Here is a 24,073-nt window from a genome sequence, read left to right on the forward strand (position 1 = left end):
CTCATTGAACAAAAAAATGCTCTCACCCAACCTGCCCTTTCCAACTTCCAACTTCCCCCTTCACTCCAGTTCCGGCAACGCAACAACCCAAATCTCCAAACTACCGTCCACATGTTACATACCCTAACAATATCCCAATTCGTGTCAATAAATTTACCATAAATACCAAAGAAATCGAAGGAGGTAAATGGATCCAAGTTAAGAGTAAGAGGTCGAAGGGCATAATCCCACCAACAATCGACTAGTCCTACGGAAGAACTCGTGAGTTAATTCCAAAATATGGTGCTGACAATCGAAGATGGTCCGGCAAAACAAGCTTGGACGGACAACCGTCGGCGAGAAGAATTCAGCCTTCGAAACGGTCGTCGTCTGGTCGGAAACCCTTTCTCTCTGATGGTAATTTAACATCTATTATGTTTCACAATTTTCCTGATTAGTGGGAGGATAATGACCTCTGGATCTTTATTAAAAGATATGGGGATCTAAGTGATGTGTTTATTCCACTTAAGAGAAGGCTACAAAATGGTAGGAAATTTGGTTTTGCTAGATTTCCTGATACTAAATGTGGATCATTTTTCGGAAAGAATGAACTCGATTTTTGTTAATGATTGTTGGTTTAAGGCCTACCTATCTCATGATAGGAAAGATAACCACAATTCGAACAAGGTTCAGGCATCCGCATCACCACAACAAGCACAACCTGTGGTGCCCCCAAAAAAGGTTGAAAAATCAAAACACCAAACTGTGAATAGCAACTTTACAAATGGGAGAAAGTTCAAAGAGGTTGCCGATACTAAGAACCAAAAAATGATTTGGAAACCGGTCGATAAGGAAAATGAAAAAAAATTAAGATGGGTGATTCTTGATGAGTCCAATTTAAACTCTGAACTTATGAACAACGCCTTAATTGGTGAGGCGATGAAATTTGAATTTGCATAACATTTCATATCTTTATGTGAAGAAGTTGTGATGTGGTCGAGCGGTTGGTGGTCTGCCTCCTTTAGGTGGAGTCAAGGTTTTCTCCCGGGCAGCGATGGCGGCGGGGTATTATCGTTGCATCGGCATAGTCGAAACGGAAGATGATCGCAACGGGTGGTTTAGTCCCCATCGGATGATCCCAACCGCTGTAAAAAAAAATATCTTTATGTGAAGCTGAAAATCTACATAGCATTCTGGGAGGTTTCAAGTTAATGATAACTTTTGAATCAAAAGTTCTTGCCAACCATGTCCTCAACTCAAAATCATTGCTTATACAAATGGCTCACCAATGTAAGAAAATGGGACGATACGTTTGAAGCACAAGGTCACATCTCTTGGTTAAACATTAATGGGGTTCAAACTCAATTTTGGAATGAAAAAACTTTCAAAGAAATAGTTGGATAGTACCGGGCTGGGAGATCAGCAATCTAAGTGTTGGGATTCGGGTAATGAATTTAATGACATTAACTCTATTTGCCTTGAAACTCAACCTAATCATGGCGACGACTGCAATTCCAAGGGCGGCGTGGCAACGGTCCCTGTACTTGTACCCCAAAGTAGCGATCAAGATAAGAATATTTAATTGATGGCCCAACAGGCTAAATCCATTAAGGTTACTGGGCTTGAACATGTCCCCAATTCTCCATCCAATTCGATATCGGGCCAGAACCAAAGTAACCCATCTAATATACCTGGTATTTTTTCTAACGTAGATTCAGAATATAATGTTGGGCTAAATGAACACACGGCCCAGAATGTTTCGGTGTTGAGCCAGGTCCACAACTTACAACTAGGGATGGCAATGGATGTTACATCCATGGACATCTACCCGATCCGATCCATTTATAATGGATATGGATGATGTAAATGGACGATTAACGGATATGGATATGGATATTGATGGTCTAAATATTTCGTGGATCGGATATGGATAACAAGTTATCATCCACGGATATATCCATTATCACCCGAAATACATCTATATATACATATATACGTATTAAAATATATGCATATAGATCTACATATTGATATACATATACATATAACCTACAAATTCTTAAATTATTAACGAAAATAACGGTTGTGATAGTCACAATTATTGAATTGTTACTAACAATATTCAAAGTTACATATTTAAATTGGTTTAAACGTATATTTACTTATATTATTACATATTTTGCTCAATTAAATTCACAATCGGTGACAAATTACAATCAAAACATATGTAACAAATCAAAAACATAAAGATCAAATATTTATATTTGTTAAAGTCTATATTAAATTGATATAATCGTCCTTAGATTAACATTTCATTTGATATCCAACGGATATCCATTAACCCGCTTAATCCATCGAATATGGATATGACCGGATGAACTAAAATTAAATGGATATGGATATGGATGAGCAAAACTTAAATGGATATGGATGTGGATATGACATCATCCGATCCGTATCCGATCCATTGCCATCCCTACTTACAACCGATTGAGCCCACTAACGTCACACATTCTAAGGCTGTGGCGTCTCCTGGATCTTGTCTGACGTATGTAATAGTGTGTGCTTATGCTTACTTTGTTCCAACTTTTAAATCCATATTATCGAATTTACTTTTCAATTTTAACACCCTAACGAATAACAAAACCCGATCAAGGTAGTATAGTAAGCAGTAAGTTAGGTATCGTCTCAAGGGACTACGAAATCGGATAAGAGATGTCTTCTAAATCTAGCTCTTAAGAAAGAATTAGAATTGTTATATATAATATTATATTTTAAATATTATATTATTATTATCTCTTAGGAAAGATATAATAAAGAGTAGATTTATTATAAGAGTTTTAATAAGACTTTCTCACGAAAGATAAAATTTAGATTGATTTAAATGCAAATATGATTAAAAGAAGTGGTTATTCGGACTTTTGAGTCATTAGAGATTATTCTAACTTCATAACTTATATTGATAATAAATAACAAATAAAGACCGATTGTTAACTAATTATCACGTAAGAATCAAACATTAGGATTTAATTGTGGTTTACTTGTGATGAGGTAAACCTAGCAACTAAGTGGGCATACAGAGTTAATTTCCTGATTTCATAGAATTCATATAATTGCATAATAAATATCATCTAAGTTTTGTCAGGAGAACTCGGACAATATTTAATCAGACTAACAAATAGATAAGTTAATAAACCTAATCAGATTAACATTAGTGATGTGTTAATATTAAACCTAACCAGATTCTCATGCAATTGTTCATAGAAACTCACATAAACTAGGGTTCTTAGATTTTACCTAATAAAGTAATTCTCACTATATAAGCGTCTTTATTATTTACCTATTAATTACTTCTAATAATCATCCACTAGATTTCATGCAATTTAAATACCTCTTTCAATGTGGCTAATCTTCTAGGTAATTGTAATCAAGCAAATAATTCACTTAGGATAAATGATGTGTTAACCTAAGTAACTATCCAGTTATATATTAAGCATGTCAATAAAGGTTCACATTACATCCGTAATAAACAGAACAAACAAAATCACAGAAACAGAAATAGTAATTAAGCCGTCGGCTTTATGTGGCACAATGGGAGGCCGTGAGACCAAGCCGACCGCTATCATGCATTAATCTCAGATTCATCTTTGTCGTCCAAATAACCACTGTGAACATTTAGTTCATAGTTAGAGATGAGTTTAAACAATTGCAAATAAAGAAAGACATAATTAAAATGAATGCAAGTAAATTAAACAAGAAAACGTACCTTAAGTGATAAAGAAAGTAAAAACTTGCATTAACTTGAACAAAACTTGAATCCAAAAGCAAACTACAATTGAAATGTAAACCCTGAGAGTTATAAAATTCATAATAGATTCGTAACTTTACCCTAAAAACTGAATTCGAAATTATACATTGAAAACTGGAAAATTTGGCCTCTATTTACAATTTTCGAAACCGACACCATAGTCGGCGGCTATGAATGGTATAGTTGGCAGCTGTCAAAATTTATCCCCAACCGGGCGTTTTTATTGATCACCTAGTTCATTGAGGCAAAAGTAATTCCTTAATTAACATCATAGCTGTCGGCTTTAATAATCATAGTCGGCGGATTCCCACTATTTGTACCATTATCGAATTTTATTTCCTTAATTAAGATAACTTGGATTTAAGGACACGGAATTAGTCTTCACAATCGGCGGCTATGAATGATATAGCCAACGACTCTTATTAATTTTTTTTTGATCTTTAAGTCACTTCGTTTTTTGGTTGATTCTGGAATATTCTGCACATTTCACTCCATAGCCGGCAGCTTCACTTCCTCACAGCCGGTGGCTGTCACCATTTTTCTGCTTTTTCCTGTTTTTATCGTGTTTTAACACATTTCTAAACCGAAACATTAAAATACCTTTTTACTGAAATTAATTATATTTAGATAAGAAACCATATAAAGTGATAATTGAATACCAAGATAGCTACTTAAAATGATTATAAAATTATGTATAATTTATGTGTTATCATTGTCATTTTTCTCCTAGCCAACGGTCACAACAGTTATTTTCCACAAGACCAAGGATGGGAAATAATACTAGTAAAACGCGAATGCATGACTTATTTCTGGACTTATGAATTACGTGTCTTTATTGTCTTTATGTGGCCCATCTCCATTTTCAAACCTGGGGGTGAAGATAAACCTTACAGGCGACTGAATCTCCAAAGCTGGCAAATATAGATAGTGAAAGTTAGCTTCCCCAAAATCTAGAATCTCTAATCAATTCGATGTTGACGTTCCACCTAGTTTTCCAACAATACCTCAATACAAAGTCAACACCATCAGGATCAGGCCTTCAAATCCAACTCTGAACCTGATGTCGATCAAGAGGTCAATCAAGGCCCTAAGGCATCCGGTGTGGTAAACGATCAATCTAAAGCATCTAATAACGTTAAGTTGGGTTGCAAATAATGGATTAAAGTAAAACATAAAGGAACTCTTAACCCGAAGATATTTACTAGAACAAGAAGTCGGTTTCATTAAAAACCAATTCTATCGAGCCTTCTAAAAAGAATTTGCAGGTGTCTCATACGAATAAAGGCCGTAACATTTGATACATCTGGGTTCACATCAGTTTGAATATGTACAAAATCGGTTGTTGGCCTTTCGGGAGGGATGGTCACGATATGGGATCCAATCAAATTTTTTGTTAACCAAGCCGTCCGAAAAGATTTTTTTTTCTTGCAATCAAGGTCAGTGGGCGAGGAAATCTACTGAGTCTATTGTTATAAATGTATACGGACCCCATAATGACAATCTCAAAAAGAAATTTTAGGAGAGTCATGTCAATGTGATGCATGTTAATATCGATGGTTGGCTTCTTTGCGGTGATTTCAATGCTAGAAGAAAAAGTTTGGAGCGCGAAAATTGCACTTTTATGGCAAATAGGGCTAAAATGTTTAATGACTTCATTGACACTTCTCTATTGATCAAAGTTCCGCTTGGGGGCAATAGATTTTCAAGAATCACCGATGATGGGTTGGAATATTGTAAACTTGATCGATTCTTGGCCTCGGAAAATTTTTAACATCATGGACTGGTCTGGAAGCATTCCGACCACTGCACTATCCTTTTGGAATATTCTAACACCGATTTCGGTCCAAAACCGGTGCGTCTTTTTAACTCCTGGCTCGAATCTGATGGAAGTGTTGAGATTATTAAATCTGCTTGGTCATCATCTACACGAAACCCGCGCCCTGACTATGTCTTTAGGGAAAAACTAAAAAACGTGAAAGATGCCTTAAAAGTGAAATGCAATCCCAAGTTTAATAAATTAAATACCGAGATCCCAATATTACATAAAGAGGTGGTTGAGTGGGATTCGCTAATCGGCTCCAGGGATCTCAATGATGCCGAAATATCTATTTGGCTCGAAACAAAGAAAAAATGGCTTCAAAAAGGTAAGGGATTGGCATATAAACTCAAACAAAAATTGCGTATAAAATGGGCAGTCGAGGGGATGAAAATAGTAAATATTTCCATTCCGTCATTAGGAGGCGTCTGAATAAAATAACAATCGGGGTGTAAACATTAATGGAATATGGAATGAAAGCCCTCAGCAGATCAAAGACGAGGCATTTTTCACTTCCAAAATAGGTTCAACTCTATGTTTCTTAGAAAAGCGACATTCTAAGGTCCCCTTGATAAAAAAAACTCGCTGCTACTGAAGTTGAATGCCTGGAAGCTCCATTTTGTGAATCTAAAATCCTGTCTGCAATCCAGGACTGTGGAGGTGATAAAGCCCTCGAGCCCGACAGTTTCAACACGTCATTTGTTAAAAATAATTGGGACACCATCAAGGAAAAGTTGCTTTGTGCCTTCAACCACTTCTGTGTGACGGGAACTATCTTAAAAGGGTGTAACTCTCATTTATTGCGCTAATCCCAAAAAAATATGACTCCCAAGGTTTCTCAAAATTTCTTCCTATAAGTTTGATTGGTGCTTTTTATAAAATTCTTTCTAAAGTCCTGTCGAGAAGTCAATGTATAGTTATATCTTCTATCGTGGGTATTGAACATAGTGGGTTTCTTAAAATACATACATTATTAACGGGGTTTTAATTGCTAATTGATATTGCTCATTAACACCACGTTTTACCTCGCAATATCTCTATCGTTTCACTCGTTCTAAAGGTTTATTGAGCCCGAAATTCATATATTTGTGCAATTCCATTGGTTCAAGGCTAAAAAATCATATTGGTGCAAAATTGACCAAAATCTAGCCAAATTAGTGAACCAAAGTGCATGGCATGGTTGAAAGTGCAAGTCAAGTGCAAATGGGCAATTTCAAGTGAGAAAATATGAATTCTAGAAGTGCAATTAGAAGGTGCGGCGCACCAAACACCAGGTGCGGCGCACCATTTCAAAGAATTTTTAGATTTCAAATTCAGAACGTTCTGGAAGTTTGTCACGTTATATGGTGCGGCGCACCAGTCTTAAGGTGTGGCGCACCTGTGATCCTAGTTATATTGTGTGGCGCACCATTACACGGTGCGACGCACCTACACTGTTTTAAGTGCAGAAATTCTACAAGTATAAAAAGGAGAAGATAGGATTCCAAAGAGAGAGCTGTAGTTTTTATCTCGAATCTCACCCTAATAACCCTATTTTCATCATACAAGTGAAGATTAAGCTTAATTGGGGGGATCAAGCTAAAGCTCAAGCAATCTTAGTACTAGATCTACATAATTTCTTCAATTGGGTTGTAATTTTCACCTTTACTTCTCTGGTTTTACATTGAATACTTGTAATAGTTGAACATGAAGTTTGTTTGTGATTTATCATCTTTGATTAGTGTAATCTTAGCCATACTTGGCTAATCTGATTGTGTTTACTTATCTATGAAACTCTAATGTGAAGATTTTGCCCCAAATCAATGAATAAAAGTTGTTTGAAAGAAATATGTGAGTAAGTGTTGCTGAGTTAGCTATAGATCTGTTACTATGCATTTGTTTTAGTCTTTACTTTGATTACATAGTTTGTCTAGATTTTCTAAGTGATTTTATTAGTAAAACAATTTGTGCTTCAACACCTTGAGTGATCTAGACAGCCAAATTGGGGATTTCAAGTGATTGTGTTCTTGGTTTAGGTTGGTTTTTAATTGACCTTTAGTCATCATAGTGATGTTGGATTATCTTAAGTGATTTTGATAACTGAAGGGTTTTAAGTGATTTTAATCCAAACATAATCTCAATGACTACTCATGATTCAACTTGATCTTACAGTACAATGCTTATGTGAGTTTGCATGGTGTGATTAGATTAAGGTTTAGTAGTGATATTAAACATCTAACAATTCAACAACGAATGTGATAGCAATTTGGGCAAAACGGGGTAATCCAAGCATAAGGGTGGATTAGATAAGTGAACACCACTTAGTTATTTGATTTAAATTTTGATATTTAGTTACTTGCTGTAATACCCCGTCAGAATCCACTAACGGAATATTAACTCCTGGTCCCACAGTTTAGCAGTCACGCCCTCTATATGAGACGTTTCCGAAAAGTATTCGCATTAATCATTAAAACAAAGTCATTTATTAAAGAAAATGTAACTAGAAACATTTGACGTCAATGACTAATGTAAATGAACCCAAACATCTTAAAAGAAAACTGTTTAAATGCGAATATTTGTTCTTGAAATGAAAATAATAATCATGCTGGACGCCGTCCAGTTCTAGCAGCAAATAGCATATAAACTTCAGATAAGCGGAAGCACTAGCTCTATGTACCTGAGATGAAACATGCAAAACGTCAACGAAAAACGTTGAGTGAATCTACAGGTTTAGTAAATCATTTCTTAAGTTAGGCCACAAGATTTTTCTTAGAAAACATCATAGGAAAAGTATACATTATCATGAGCACTTGATTATAAAGCTTTAACCTTTGCGTGAGCCGAGTACACGTCTTAGTTTATCCTATCATGGCGATACACCAATCAAGTGTACGAGTAACAACTACATAAGCACCTGTTTATGTTGCGGTGAGGTTTGTCAAACCTAACGGTACCGTCCCTATAAGTCGAGCTTACAAAGTAACTAATATAATCAAGCTAAGGGATTTTTGATCTGAACTCATATGTATATTCTTAGTAAGTTACTTGTGCCAAACACGTAAAACATTTGTAAAAAGCATGCATCTCATCCCTGTAAAACAGAGTAGGGACTGTAGACTCACCTCAGCAAAAGCACTTGTAAAGATCTTAGCAAATCGTACTGTTGTCGAACACTCTCGACTGAACAACGCAACCTAATCAAGTAAATCATCTTAAGTACACACTAATAGGTCAAACTTCATCAACCCATAGTGTATGCAAAGTCCTAGTGCTCAGACTGACTTAACAAACAAGTAAAAGTCAACTAATCCAAGCAAGTCAACCAAAGTCAAACCAAAAGTCAGCTCGGTCAAAGTGGTCAACTAAAGTCAAACATCTCAGTAGGTCATGAAAACATGGTCAACAAATCAAACATAGGTCATATAACATGTTATAGCTCGTAGTTTAGCAAATCGCATTTTCCGCATCTTAGAGCATACCTTAAAAATTCGTACGTCGTAAAGAGATACATCTATAGCACGTAGCACATAATTCATAAAATTATGATCAACTCCAGTTCATAACTATACTTAAAATTGATTCCAAAAATTCTGACTTAAGCCTCATACGATATATAAAAGTCCAATATCAGAAAGGGTCAAGTCTGAGTTCATTACAGCAATTTCTGCCCGCGCGTCAGTTTTTAAACATTTTTCATAAAATATAGAAAATAGATTTTGATGAACGGCCAATTGGAGTTATCTCAAAACATCTCAAAGTTTTAGTGATACAATAATCAGAAGCGTTGCTTTAGCCAATTTGTACAGTTTCGCAAAACTTTACAGACTCATCAGTTTTTGACCATCAATCGGACACATCACATAGATAAGCATATATCTCATGGCAATTAACGTTCTCGCAAGTTCGCATACAAATGATACATGTCAAGGAACACTTTAACTATCATATTCCAGAATATCAAAGTCTAAATCAATTCCTAGTTCATTCTAGAAATTTTTATGTGAACTTAAAAACTGATTCAGCATACATTACAAATCAAATCTTCGTTTTATCATATCGGGAGCATTACATAACCTTTTGACGCAAATCTTTAGTCCAAATTAAGGAATAAAGTAGCACACTTTTCATAAGCTAAAACACAAAGCATGCAACTCATAAAATTCGGATTACGCATAAAACATAGTGAAATCTTCGATGAAGCATATCTTAAGCATACGATAACGAAATCAAGCAAAATCGGAGTCTAAAATTAATAACGTTTCAATATCTTTCCATCTAAACACATTACAAGATCAGATCTCATATCAATTTAATCAGATCAACAAGAAAAAAATTCGTTTTTCGAACATACAACGTTAATTACGCAATCAATCATCAATTAACAACATCAAACACCATTAATTGAGTACTAGACTTGATTACACTATGTAATTTAACAAAAAACTGAATTCATAAAATTAGGGTTACTAGTTATACCTCAAACGATTAAATTGAGCACACTAACGCGTAGAGAACGACACAAGGAACAACGTTCGTGTACAAACCTTCTTCAAATTTTGAGTTTTGAATGTGTGTGGGTGTGTGTGGAGGCCGACGGCCAAAGGAGGAAGGAGAGGGAGAGAATTTCGATTGTATGTGTGTGTATTATGAGGGTTTCTAGTCTAGTTTCTCCTTTAAATACATTAGGGCCTAATTAGAGTCCATCATTAGCAAGTAAAGGTCCAAAATACAAACACAAGGGGCCCACTAGGGGAATTCGGCCGATTGGCCCTTTTATGGGGTCTCGGGCTCAATTCTCGTTAATTCTTGGCACGCGCGTGGTCCGTTTCGAATGCCGTTAACCGAACCGGTCTCCGGAACGTTAACTAGTCGTTGAAACAAAATCACCGGACTTAATTCATTAGATAAATAACGAATTAAATAAGTTTTCCTTAAAGTTAATAATTATTGAAAAATAATTATTTCTACGTTTAACTGAGTTCTGTAAACCGAAAAACTTTCTAGACGATAAAATTAATCGTAACGTTTTCTAGTTACTTCGCTAACTGAAATAAGTTCGTAAATTAATATAACATATTAATTTAAGAATTTCTGTAATAAGCATGTATTTAATTCTATTAAACACACGAGTCTAAGTAACCACCGTTAAATACGTAACGGACAATTAACGATAGTAAACGGAAAAAGTCGGGTTGTTACATTACCCACCTGTTATAAAAAATGTCGTCCCGAAATTTTAGTGGTCATCCGCCGTAGTTGTCTCCTCGAAAAACAGTTGCGGATACTTAAGTCTCATCTAATCTTCACGCTCCCACGTGAATTCTGGTCCTCTACGGGCATTCCATCTAACCTTAACCAATTTAATTCTGCTTTGCTTTAGTTGCTTACCTACGTGACCCATAATCTCAGCAGGCTCTTCAATGAAATTAAGCTTAGTATCAACTTGTACTTCGTCTAAGGGAATCACCAAACTTTCATCTGACAAACATTTCTTCAAATTGGAAACATGAAAAGTATCATGAATCTCGCTAAGTTCCTGTGGTAGTTTCAATCTATACGCTACCAGTCCAATTCGTTCGGTAATCTCAAATGGTCCAATATACCTCGGACTTAACTTTCCTCTTTTTCCAAAGCGCACTACACCCTTCCAAGGTGACGCTATGAGCATAAACTTGTGTCCAACCTGAAATTCCAAATCTTTCCTTTTAATGTCTGCATAGCTCTTTTGACGATCTCGTGCTATTTTCATTCTTTCTTGTATCTGCACGATCTTCTAGTCATTTCATGTACAATCTCAGGACCAGTTAACTGACTATCTCCTAACTCAGTCCAACATATAGGTGATCTGCACTTTCTGCCATACAATGCTTCCAAAGGCGCTGCCTTTATACTCGCGTGATAACTATTGTTATAGGAAAACTCTACTAACGGTAGATGTCTATCCCATCCAATTCCAAAGTCAATCACACACGCTCTTAGCATGTCTTCTAATGTCTAAATCGTTCTCTCACTTTGTCCATCTGTCTGTGGATGGTATGCTGTACTCATGTCTAAACGAGTTCCCATGGCTTCTTGCAAAACTTGCCAAAATCTAGATGTAAATCTACTATCTCTGTTGGAAATAATGGATAGAGGCACTTCATGTCGAGAAACTACTTTCTTTATGTATATCTGTGCCAACCTCTCCATCTTATCCATTTCCTTAATCGGTAGAAAATGAGCAGACTTCGAAAGACGATCAATGATAACCCATATCGTATAATAACCTCCTACCGTTTTAGGCAACTTTGTGATAAAATCCATTGTAATATTCTCCCACTTCCATTGGGGAATCTCTGGTTGTGTTAACAAACTTTACGGTTTCTGATGCTCTGCCTTAACTTTAGCACAAGTCAAGCACTTACCAACATAAGTAGCGATTTCAGCTTTCATATTAGGTCACCAATATAGTGCCTTAAGATCTTGATACATCTTATCGGATCCAGGATGAATAGAATACCTTGTCTTGTGTGCCTCTTCTAGCACTAGTTCCCTTAATCCGCCAAGCTTCGGTACCCATATTCTATCTATAAAATACCGGGTTCCATCATCTCGAGTAACAAACTTCTTATCAATTCCTCAAAGTGATTCGGTAGCAACGTTTTCTTCTTTCAACGCCTCTAACTGTGCATTACGTATCTGAGAAGTAAGGTTCCTTCGAATAGTCAAGTTCAATGCTCTAACTCGAATAGGCTTAACTCTCTCCTTCCTACTCAAAGCATCTGCCACTACATTAGCCTTACCGGGATGATAGCTAATGTCGCAATCGTAGTCATTCAATAATTCAATCCAACATCTCTGTCTCATATTAAGCTGTTTCTGATCGAAAATATGTTGCAGACTCTTGTGATCGGTGAATACAGTGAACTTAGTACCATACAAATAGTGTCTCCACATCTTCCGTGCAAAAACTACAGCACCAAGTTCTAAATCGTGAGTCGTATAATTCAACTCATGTATCTTCAATTGTCGGGATCCATACGCAATCACTTTCTTACGCTGCATCATCACGCAACCAAAACCTTTTCGTGAAGCATCGCAGTAAACTACGAAATCCTCGGTTCCTTCGGGTAAAGACAAAATCGGTGCAGTCGTTAACTTCTCTTTTAACAACTGAAACGCGGCTTCATGCAATTCTGTCCATTCATACTTCTTACCCTTGTGAGTCATTGTTGTTAACGGTCGGGCAATAGTAGAAAATCCCTCAATGAATCTCCTATAGTAACCAACAAGACCTAAGAATTGTCGTGTTTGCGTTGGCGACTTAGGAGTCTCCCATTTCTTTACTGTCTCTTTCTTTGCAGGATCAACTTGAATACCATTGACTCCTATGATATGACCCAAAAATTGCACTTCTCATAACCAAAAGTCACATTTCGAAAATTTCGCGTACAGCTGCTCCTTCCTGAGCATATCTAGTAACAAACGGAGATGTTGCTCATGTTCCTTCTCATCTTTAAAATATACCAGAATATCATCGATAAACACTATAACAAAATTGTCTAGATATGGCTTACACATACGGTTCATGAGATCCATGAACACAGCCGCTTCGTTCGTCAATTCAAATGGCATTACGGTAAATTCATGATGACCATAGCGTGTCCTAAACGATGTCTTCGGTATATCTGCTTCCTTCACTCTCATTTGATGATAACCTGACTTAGATCGATCTTAGAATAACATGCCAATCCTTGCAATTGATCAAACAAGTCATCAATCCTCGGCAACGGATATCTATTCTTGATAGTCAACTTATTCAACTCCCTATAATCAATACAGAGTCTCATAGATCCATCCTTCTTCTTCACAAACAACACTGGAGCTCCCCATGGTGACGAGCTCGGTCGAATGAATCCTTTATCTAAAAGCTCTTGCAGTTGACTAGATAACTCTTGTAATTCGAGTGGTGTAATTCTATACGGTGCACGCACTACTGGTGCCGCTCCTGGAACTAAATCAATCTGGAACTCTACATCTCTATACGGAGGTAATCCGGGTAACTCATCTGGAAACACATCGGGAAATTCTCTAACAATGGGCACATCTTCGAGTTTCTTGCATTCAGATTCAGTTTTGCTTACGTGAACCAGCATAGCGAGACAACCCTTTCTCATGTGTTTCTGCACCTTCAAACAGTTAATGAAATGTAACGGCGTATTGCTTCGCTCTCCATACACCATTAAAGGTTCACCTTCAATAACAGGAATACGAATCTCTTTCTGATGATAAACAATTTCGGCTCTATTCTCGGCTAACCAGTCCATTCCAACCACAAGGTCGAAACTTCCTAGCTTAATCGGTATCACATCTATCTTAAACGATATTCCAGCCAAAGTCAAAGTACAATCATGGTAAACCTTATTAGCAGATTACCATTCCCTAGCTCTATAGAATATAAGTTTTCTAATGACGCTACAGAATTCTTAAGATTATGGCAAAAATCTCTAGACACAAAGCTTCTATCAGCTCTGGAATCGAAAAGTACATAAACATGTTGATTATCGAGAAGAAACGTACCCGTGACTAGCTTAGGATCATCACGAGCTTCACTGGAGTTAATGTTGAAAGCCCTTCCTCTTGCAGGTTCATTAGTCTTACTAGCAGTTGGCAATCCTTCCGGAAATGACCTTCTTTTCCGCACCCATAACACATATTCGTACCAGCTTTACACTCGGCAGCCAAATGTCCACTCTTCTTGCACTTATCACACCTTTTCAAACAATCCCCCAGATGATGCATATTACACTTAGCACATAACGAGAACTTTCCCTTATAACCAGAATTAGCATTTGGAGTTGCAGCATTACTCTTAGCAGTATCTTGTTTCTTAAAGGGCTGCTGACTGTAATTCTTCCCTGAGTTATTGTTATTGTTCCATTTCCTCTTATTATCATGAGTTTTTGACTCAGTTGAGGCAGGAGCCTTTCCTCGCTGTTCAACTTGATCGATCAACTCACTAGCCATCTCGACAGCTTCTTGTATAGTTCTCAGCTTCGAAGTAGTTACACCACTTTGAATATTCTCGGTCAAACCTTTGGCATACAGAGTGATCTTGCGACGTTCGGGAGTAACCATATGCGGACACTGAAGGTTTTTTGTATGCCCGAGAGACATATTTAATTAATGTGGCCAATATGTTATGATCCAAGTCGGGTCATACCCAATAACAAGCTTACCGACACCTTAAACGTATTTAATCTTAATGTTTGGATCATTAAATAAATACGCGACACTTGAACTTTAGAAAATCGGTTTTCTAAAATATTATTACTTGAGATAAATTATTTGGATAATTTATATGATAAGGATTTAATTATTTATAAGATTAAATAGTTATGTTGTGATACATTTTATAAAAGGATTTATAAAATGTAAGTAACAAATGCATGGCTTTATTTGTAACAAGTTTTATAAAAAATTGAAAGTAACATTTTAAAATGCCCCTCATGGGGGACGGTTTTACTAGGACCAAGGTGTCCTCCCATGCTTGTTTTGTTGCTTTTAACATGGCTCAAGTCCTTATGTGTTTGTTGCTTGACCAAAATACAAGTACACATGCATTCAAACATCAAAATAGAACAAAGATACTCTCCTTCTTTCTGCTGCATTCTGGCTGAGAGTTTTAGAGAGAAGAGAGGGTTCTTGAGTTTGATTGGAAGCTTATTTTCAAGTGTCAATAAATCCTAACCATAGTATTAGGTGTTGGTATCAAGTTTGGGGTATTATCTCTTGAGGTTTCATCATTTTGAGGCTTACATTCTCTTCATCTCTCAACTTCCTGCTGGCTGAATTTTCACAGCAAATAGAGGAGGTTTCTAGCTTGGTTTTATAAGTGTTTAAGTGTGTTAATCCTAACAAACTTAAAGGTGGTGTTGGTGCATCAAAAGCTTGGGCTTTTACACAAATTGTTCATCACCTTGTTCTTCAAACTCACCCTCAATTAACTTGAGGAGGTAATAGATCTTCCTTCTTAATATATATATATATATATATATATATATATATATATATATATATATATATATATATATATATATATATATATATATATATCCATGACTTGATATTAATATGGAATTTAACCTTATAGCTTAACATGTTAACATGAACTTTACATTATGCTTTCGCTTGTTTTAACTATATTAAATTGGTTTAATGATTAAGTTAACTATAAGAACATGTTGTTTATGAAACTTGTTAAATTCCATCAATGGTATCTAGAGCCGAGGTCTATGGATTATGCTTCTTATATTGTCTTTAAACCCACTATATTTGCATTCCAAGTACATGCATGAAAATGGAATACAAAAATTGTTGGGTTTGGGTTGGTATGTTTTTTGGCCGAAAATTTGGAGACCCAAAATGGGTTTTGGGTGCTTCCATTTTTTCATATTTTGTTGTATGTTAATGTTCACAATCAATGCCTAGACCTTGTGTTTGTTTGGTTGCATGTTTGATGATTATTCATTATTCATTTTGTTTGTAATAATATTTATTCAATTGGTTTGTAATAATATTATTTTGGTTATATAATTTATTTTATATTTGGTATGTAAAATAGATTAGGTTGTAATTTCATTTTTTAGATAAAATGTATTAGGATATATTTTGTAAAATGATGAAGATAATGAAGACTTGAAGAACACAAGAAGAAGCATTTGGATGCAAGATTAAGTGGGAGATTTAAAATTTCCTACTTTGTGTTATAACCCCTTAACCGGTGGCATTTGTTTTCGGCTAAACAAATGTCTACCAAATTGGCTTGATTGTGAACATATTGTTTTGCATGCTTGGTTGTTTATTGTATGATTGTGGATTGTATGCTACAAGTTAATCACACATGTTAACAACAAGAAAAATGACAATTTAATTGTTTAAATTTGACATTATTAACGATATGCAAAACAAAAATTTAAATGGTCAAATTAAAAATGGCTAAAAGTACATTAATAAACGGTTATTAAGAACATGATAAGGATCATATATTTAAAATGGTTTATATCAAGTAATTGGCTTAATTACAAGACATGAAAATGGATTTCAAAAGAACCATACACTAAATGCATGTTGGTGTATGACATAAAAGTTTTCTCAAACTAGAATTAACGAAAACTTAAAATCCCTTAATCCACAAGGCAAACAAGTTAAACGCCATCCTTTTGTGTGACACTTAAAAATATTAGGGAACTCATAATGGGATAAAGGTCACCTAACCGTTATGAGCAAACTAATATGATTAAGGTGAATTTTGCATGCTTGTGGGATAAAGGTCACCTAACCACTTGTATGTTAAATTTACATGTTTACACAAGTAGGACGACTTGATTTGGGAATCATGAACTTAAGGTCATCGAAGCATGAGGAACAAATAGGCGTTGATGGAATAAATATGCCATGCAAAAGGATTGCATGATTCTATAACTTAGAAGTTGCAAAAGGATTGCAATTGTCATATAATGACTACCTAGCTAAATCAAATAACGGGATAAAGGTCACCTAACCGAAATTTGATTTACCGTTGGATTCTATAATTTAATAAATATCAATTGGATTTAAAGGGTGTTGATTGATAAATTAAAATTAATACTTAAACAACTTTGTTAAATTTTGTAGATGGCCGCCAATAACAACAACATTCCAAAAGCACCAATCAACTTTAACAACCTATCGTTGAGGTCAATCCTCGAAAAGGAAAAACTCAACCATACGAACTTCATGGATTGGTTTTGCAATCTAAGAATTGTCCTTAAACTAGAGGATAGGGCGTATGTGTTGGAAGACCCCATTCCCGATCAACCGGGCGAGGATGATACGGAAGGCATGGCTTATTGGGAGAAATATTGCCGATTCGGTGCAAGTTTCTTGCCTCATGCTTGGGACTATGATACCCGAACTCCAAAAGGATTTTGAGCATCATAGTGCATATGACATGATCACACAGTTGAAGGAGATGTTCCTTCAACAAGCTCGTATGGAGCGCTTCGAAACGGTTCGAGCGCTTTATGCATGACGGATGGACGACTCCCAATCCGTTTCATCTTATGTCCTTAAGATGAAAAGCCTAATTGATCGAACGAACCGTCTAAACTGCAACGTGTCTAATGAATTAGCCAGGGACCTTATCCTTAATTCCTTGTCAAAGAGGTTTGACACATTTGTAATGAATTACAACATGAATGGATGGGATAAGAGCATTGGCGAATTACACGCCATGCTTAAGATGGCCGAAGCGAGCATGGGTAAAAAGGCTTCACCCATGTTTATGATCAATGAAGGCGGGTCCAAATCCAATAACACTTCTAAGCCAAAGGTGGCTAAGAGAAAAGGACCCGCCTACCAAGGCAAGGGCCAGGGAAAAGGGAAGATGGTTACCCCAACCAACAACAACAAGAAGCAAAAGGTTTCCGGTAAAGCTAACCCCAAGGAAGATCCGTGCTTTGGTTGCGGTGAAATGGGTCACTGAAAACGCAACTGCCCGGTCTACCTAAAGGAGTTGAAAGAAAAGAGGGATGCAGGGCAAACCTCAGGTAATGTATATATGGTATACATTGAGCTTAGTATTACTTCTTTTAATACATGGGTATTAGACACAGGATGTGGAACTCACATTTGCAATTCTATGCAGGGGTTCAAAAGAAGTAAACAAGAAGCGGGAACATCAAGTCTCTACATGGGAAATGGAGCTAAGGTGCACGTAGTAGTTCAAGGAGACTTTATTTTAAAGCTTCCAAGTGGTTTGGAGCTTATTTTGAAAAATGTTTTGTATGCACCCGATTTATCTCGAAACATTATTTCTGTATCCCGTTTGAAACAATATGGTTTTAATCTTAATTTCATTAATGATGATATCCATGTTTCTTTAGATAATGTGTTCTATTTCAAGGCTTCGCCTGTGAATGGTATTTATGAATTGGTTCATGATGACACATCATACAATAGCTCAATATACCATGCAAACACCAAGAAACTCAAAAGGGATTTGAGTGATTCCTACTTATGGCATTGTCGCCTTGGTCACATAAACAAGAATCGAATGCATAAACTTCAAAATAATGGACTTTTGAAATCAAATGAACTGGACTCGTTTGATGTATGTGAATCTTGTTTACAAGGCAAAATGACTAAAGCACCTTTCAAAGGAACCTATGAAAGGGCTAAAGACTTATTGGGATTAATACATTTGGATGTATGTGGACCCTTTAAGCCCATGATTAGGAAAGGTGAAAGATACTTCGTCACTTTCATTGATGACTTTAGTCGTTTCGGATATGTCTACTTGTTAAGACATAAGGACAAAACTTTTGAAGCATTCAATGAATATCAAAACGAAGTACAAAATCAACTCAATAAGATAATCAAGGTACTTCGTACCGATAGAGGAGGTGAATACCTAAGCGATGCTTTCCAAGATCATCTTAAAAGTTGTGGGATTATCTCGCAACTCACTCCTCCTGGAACACCCCAACTTAATCAAGTTTCAGAAAGGAGGAACCGAACCCTAATGGATATGGTTCGATCTATGATGGCTAGAAGCTCGTTGCCTCTATCATTTTGGGGTTATTGTCTATGCTCCGCGGCTCGTATTCTAAATATGGCCCCAACCAAGAAAGTGGAACGAATTCCTCATGAGATGTGGTTTGGAAAACCTCCATCTCTATCATACTTAAAGGTATGGGGATGTGAAGCTTATCCTAAGCGTTACGTCCCTAATAAGTTGAATGCTCGATCTATGAAGTGTATCTTCATAGGATATCCCAAGGATGATATGGGATACTATTTCTATGATCCAACTGAGCAAAATGTATTTGTTGCTCGAAAGGCTGAATTCCTTGAAACTAAGTTCCTAATGGAAGGAAATAGCGAAAGGAAGATAGATCTTGAAGAGGTTCAAGATCAAGTAGATGATACACAATTTGTTGACACTAGAACTCAACATGAAAATGTTGAGAGTGATCAAATGGATGTTCAAAATACACAAGACGTTCGCAGATTTGGTAGGATCAGTAATCCTCCTGAGAGATATGAGTTTCTCATGGATGGTTGCTACGTGGTTAATTTGGATGAACCAACAAACTACCAAGATGCTTTATCAAGGATTGATAAAGATAAATGGCAGGAAGCCATGAACGCTGAGATGCAATCCATGTATGACAACCAAGTTTGGGAACTTGTTGATCAACCTACTGGCTCAATGCTAGTTGATTGTAAATGGCTTTTCAAAATGAAAACCGACATACATGGAAACTTGGATACATATAAAGCTAGACTTGTAGCAAAAGGTTTCACTCAAACTCAAGGGGTTGACTATGATGAAACTTTTTCACCTGTGGCAATGCTAAAGTCTATTAGGATATTACTTGCCATTGCTGCTAATTATGATTATGAAATATGGCAAATGGATGTCAAGACCGTGTTCCTAAATGGACATCTTGAGGAAGATGTCTATATGGTTCAGCCTGAAGGTTTTGTTGATCCGAATTGTCCTAAAAAGGTATGCAAGTTAAAGAAGTCAATCTACGGATTGAAACAAGCATCTAGAATGTGGAATCATCGTTTTAATGAGGAGGCCAAGAAATTTGGCTTCATTAAAAATGGTGATGAAGCTTGTGTATACAAGAAAGCTAGTGGGAGCACTATCATGTTCCTTGTATTATATGTGGATGATATATTATTATTTGGGAATGATATTCCTGCAATGCAAGGTGTTAAAACTTGGTTAAGTAAATGCTTCTCCATTAAGGATCTTGGAGAAGCACAATACGTTTTGGGGATTGGGATCTACAGGGATAGATCCAAGAAACTGATATGTTTGAATCAAAGTGCATACATTGAAAAGATCTTGAAAAGGTTCAAGATGGAGAACTCTAAGAAAGGTTTGGTACCTATTCAAAAGGGAACACTTCTCAGTTCATCTCAGTGCCCCACCACGAAAGATGAACAGGAGAGAATGAAGAAAGTCCCATATGCGTCTGCCATTGGGTCAATCATGTATACAATGATATGCACTAGACCGGATGTGTCATGCGCTCTTAGCCTAATAGGTAGATACCAGAATAACCCAGGAAACAGTCATTGGATTGCTATCAAAAGTATATTGAAATACCTTAGAAGGACTAAGGATATGTTTCTGATATATGGGTCTGGTGAGGAGGAACTCGCTGTAAAAGGTTACGTAGATGCGAGTTTCCAAACTGATCGAGATGACTCTTGATCACAATCAGGTTATGTCTTCACGTTAAATGGAGGTGCGGTCTCATGGAAGAGTTCAAAACAGGATGTTGTTGCTTTATCCACTACAGAGTCGGAGTACATCGCCGCATCATTGGCAGCTCAGGAAGCTGCATGGATGAAGAAATTCATCGACGACTTAGGAGTAGTCCCTTCCATTCAGGACCCTCTTGAGATCTTTTGTGACAACGAAGGTGCGATTGCTCAAATCAAAGAACCTCGTGCTCACCAAAAGACCCGTCACATTGAGCGGAGATTCAACTACATAAGGGATGAAGTTGAAAAGGGAAAGATATGTATTCGCAAAGTTCACACAGATCTTAATATAGCGGATCCACTCACGAAGCTCTTACATGGTGCAAAACATCAAAGACATGTTAGTGCATTAGGGCTTCGATATTCTAGTGATTGGTTGTGATATGTTTTAAGTATTGTAACGGAACGAAATTGTTCAAACTCATTAATATAATTATGGCATTAATTTATTTTGAGTTATGTTCCTATTTTGCATATTTTATCCATGAATAAGTAATTATTCTAAATTCTGTAGTCGATCACATTTGTGGGAACAAGTGTGAGGTTTAGACTATTATGAACTTGGATTGGTATACATTCACAAGATGAATGTGGGGCAAGGTTGCAACCAAGGTTCATAGATATTTGTGGGATACAAATATTGGAAGACCCGCCCTCAAGATTTACTAAATGGAGCCTTTGTGGTTGATCACATGTAATCATGAGTAAAGGCGAATATCATTGTATCCTCTGACCTGAGATACATATTGGGTTCGGATATTTACCAAGTATTGTGCCTTGATTCTTTCCTTCGCTATTCTGAAATATGGTAGTTCATAAAAAAGAGCTCAGGTATAATGCAAGGTATATATTTAGGACGTATGTAGTCAAGATGGAATTTATCCCTCTTATTCGTTGAGAGTCAGATGTCTAAGGCCTGATAAAGTTAAATCTAAAAGAGAGTGATCATTATGTATCTCTTGGATTTAACATGACATCTTGGACAAAAGGAAATAATGAAAGATTCACCTATTCATATTCGAGATGGGAACTCGAAAGGGATGATGTTATTGAATGGCATAAAGTCATAACATATTGGGGGTGATGGACGGTCGTTAGGTGGTAACCGTCACTTGCATTAATTTCTTATGTTTCTCGTGCAAGTGGGAGATTGAAGGTTTTTCGTATGCCCGAGAGACATATTTAATTAATGTGGCCAATATGTTATGATCCAAGTCGGGTCATACCCAATAACAAGCTTACCGACACCTTAAACGTATTTAATCTTAATGTTTGGATCATTAAATAAATACGCGACACTTAAACTTTAGAAAATCGGTTTTCTAAAATATTATTACTTGAGATAAATTATTTGGATAATTTATATGATAAGGATTTAATTATTTATAAGATTAAATAGTTATGTTGTGATACATTTTATAAAAGGATTTATAAAATGTAAGTAACAAATGCATGGTTTTATTTGTAACAAGTTTTATAAAAAATTGAAAGTAACATTTTAAAATGCCCCTCATGGGGGACGGTTTGTTTTATTGCTTTTAACATGGCTCAAGTCCTTATGTGTTTGTTGCTTGACCAAAATACAAGTACACATGCATTCAAACATCAAAATAGAATAAAGATACTCTCCTTCTTTCTGCTGCATTCTGGCCGAGAGTTTTAGAGAGAAGAGAGGGTTCTTGAGCTTGATTGGAAGCATATTTTCAAGTGTCAATAAAACCTAACCATAGTATTAGGTGTTGGTATCAAGTTTGGGGTATTATCTCTTGAGGTTTCATCATTTTGAGGCTTACATTCTCTTTATCTCTCAACTTCCTGCTGGCTGAATTTTACAGAAAATAGAGGAGGTGTCTAGCTTGGTTTTATAAGTGTTTAAGTGTGTTAATCCTAACAAACTTAAGGGTGGTGTTGGTGCATTAAAAGCTTGGGCTTTTACACAAATTGTTCATCACCTTGTTCTTCAAACTCACCCTCAATTAACTTGAGGAGGTAATACATCTTCCTTCTTAATATATATATATATATATATATATATATATATATATATATATATATATATATATATATATATATATATATATATATATATATATATATATATGTGTGTGTGTGTGTGTGTGTCTGTGTGTGTGTATGTGTGTGTGTGTGTGTGTGTGTATGTATTTATCCATGACTTGATATTAATATGGAATTTAACCTTATAGCTTAACATGTTAACATGAACTTTACATTATGCTTCCGCTTGTTTTAACTACATTAAATTGGTTTAATGATTAAGTTAACTATAAGAACATGTTGTTTATGAAACTTGTTAAATTCCATCAGACACATGAGAGCCAACTCAAAGAATCTCTTGTTGTAGCTAGTCAAATCAGTACCTACTAGTTTCAGGTTTTGGAGTTCTCGCTCCATCTTAACAGTTTCGGTGTAGGGACAATACTCTTCGATCATCCATCGTTTCAAATCTCCTATGGAGTTTCAAATGCCTGATCCATACCTACTGATTTCGCATAGGTATTCCACCATGTCAAAGCACCATCAGATAGCTTACAAGATGCAAACTTCGTTCTATCCGCATCTCTACTACCACTGATACGGAAAGCTGACTCAAGCTTCTCAAACCAACGAGTCAAACCAACTGGACCTTCAGTGCCATTTAACGAGTGTGGTTCACAACTCAAGAAAGTCTTGTATGTGATGACCCGGGAATTTCCGACCAAATTTAAACTTAATCTTTATATGTTTCCGACCCGATAAGCAAAGTCTGTAAAGTTGAGTCTCAAAGTTTTGAACTACTTACATAGATTTATTTAACCTGTGACTATTCTCGACGATTCACGAACAATTGTTTATAAATAAATATGTATATATATATATATATATATATATACTTATAAATGTAAGTATATATAATAATTTAAAATTTTAGAATATAATGTAAACATTAGAATTAAGTATGTAAGATAAGATATAAAATAATTAAGTATAATTTAAAATGAATTCGTATACATATACATATATATTTGGTTGCTATTAATAATTATTATATTATAATACATATAATATATATAAATGATATATATATTCAAATATGTTATTATATATAAAATAAGTAGTACGTAATTAATGAAATATAAGGTTAATATATTATATGTAATTATAAGTTAAAATATAAATGTCATATT

This window comes from Rutidosis leptorrhynchoides, chromosome 11 (assembly GCF_046630445.1).
Source record: "Rutidosis leptorrhynchoides isolate AG116_Rl617_1_P2 chromosome 11, CSIRO_AGI_Rlap_v1, whole genome shotgun sequence".
NCBI lineage: Eukaryota > Viridiplantae > Streptophyta > Magnoliopsida > Asterales > Asteraceae > Rutidosis > Rutidosis leptorrhynchoides.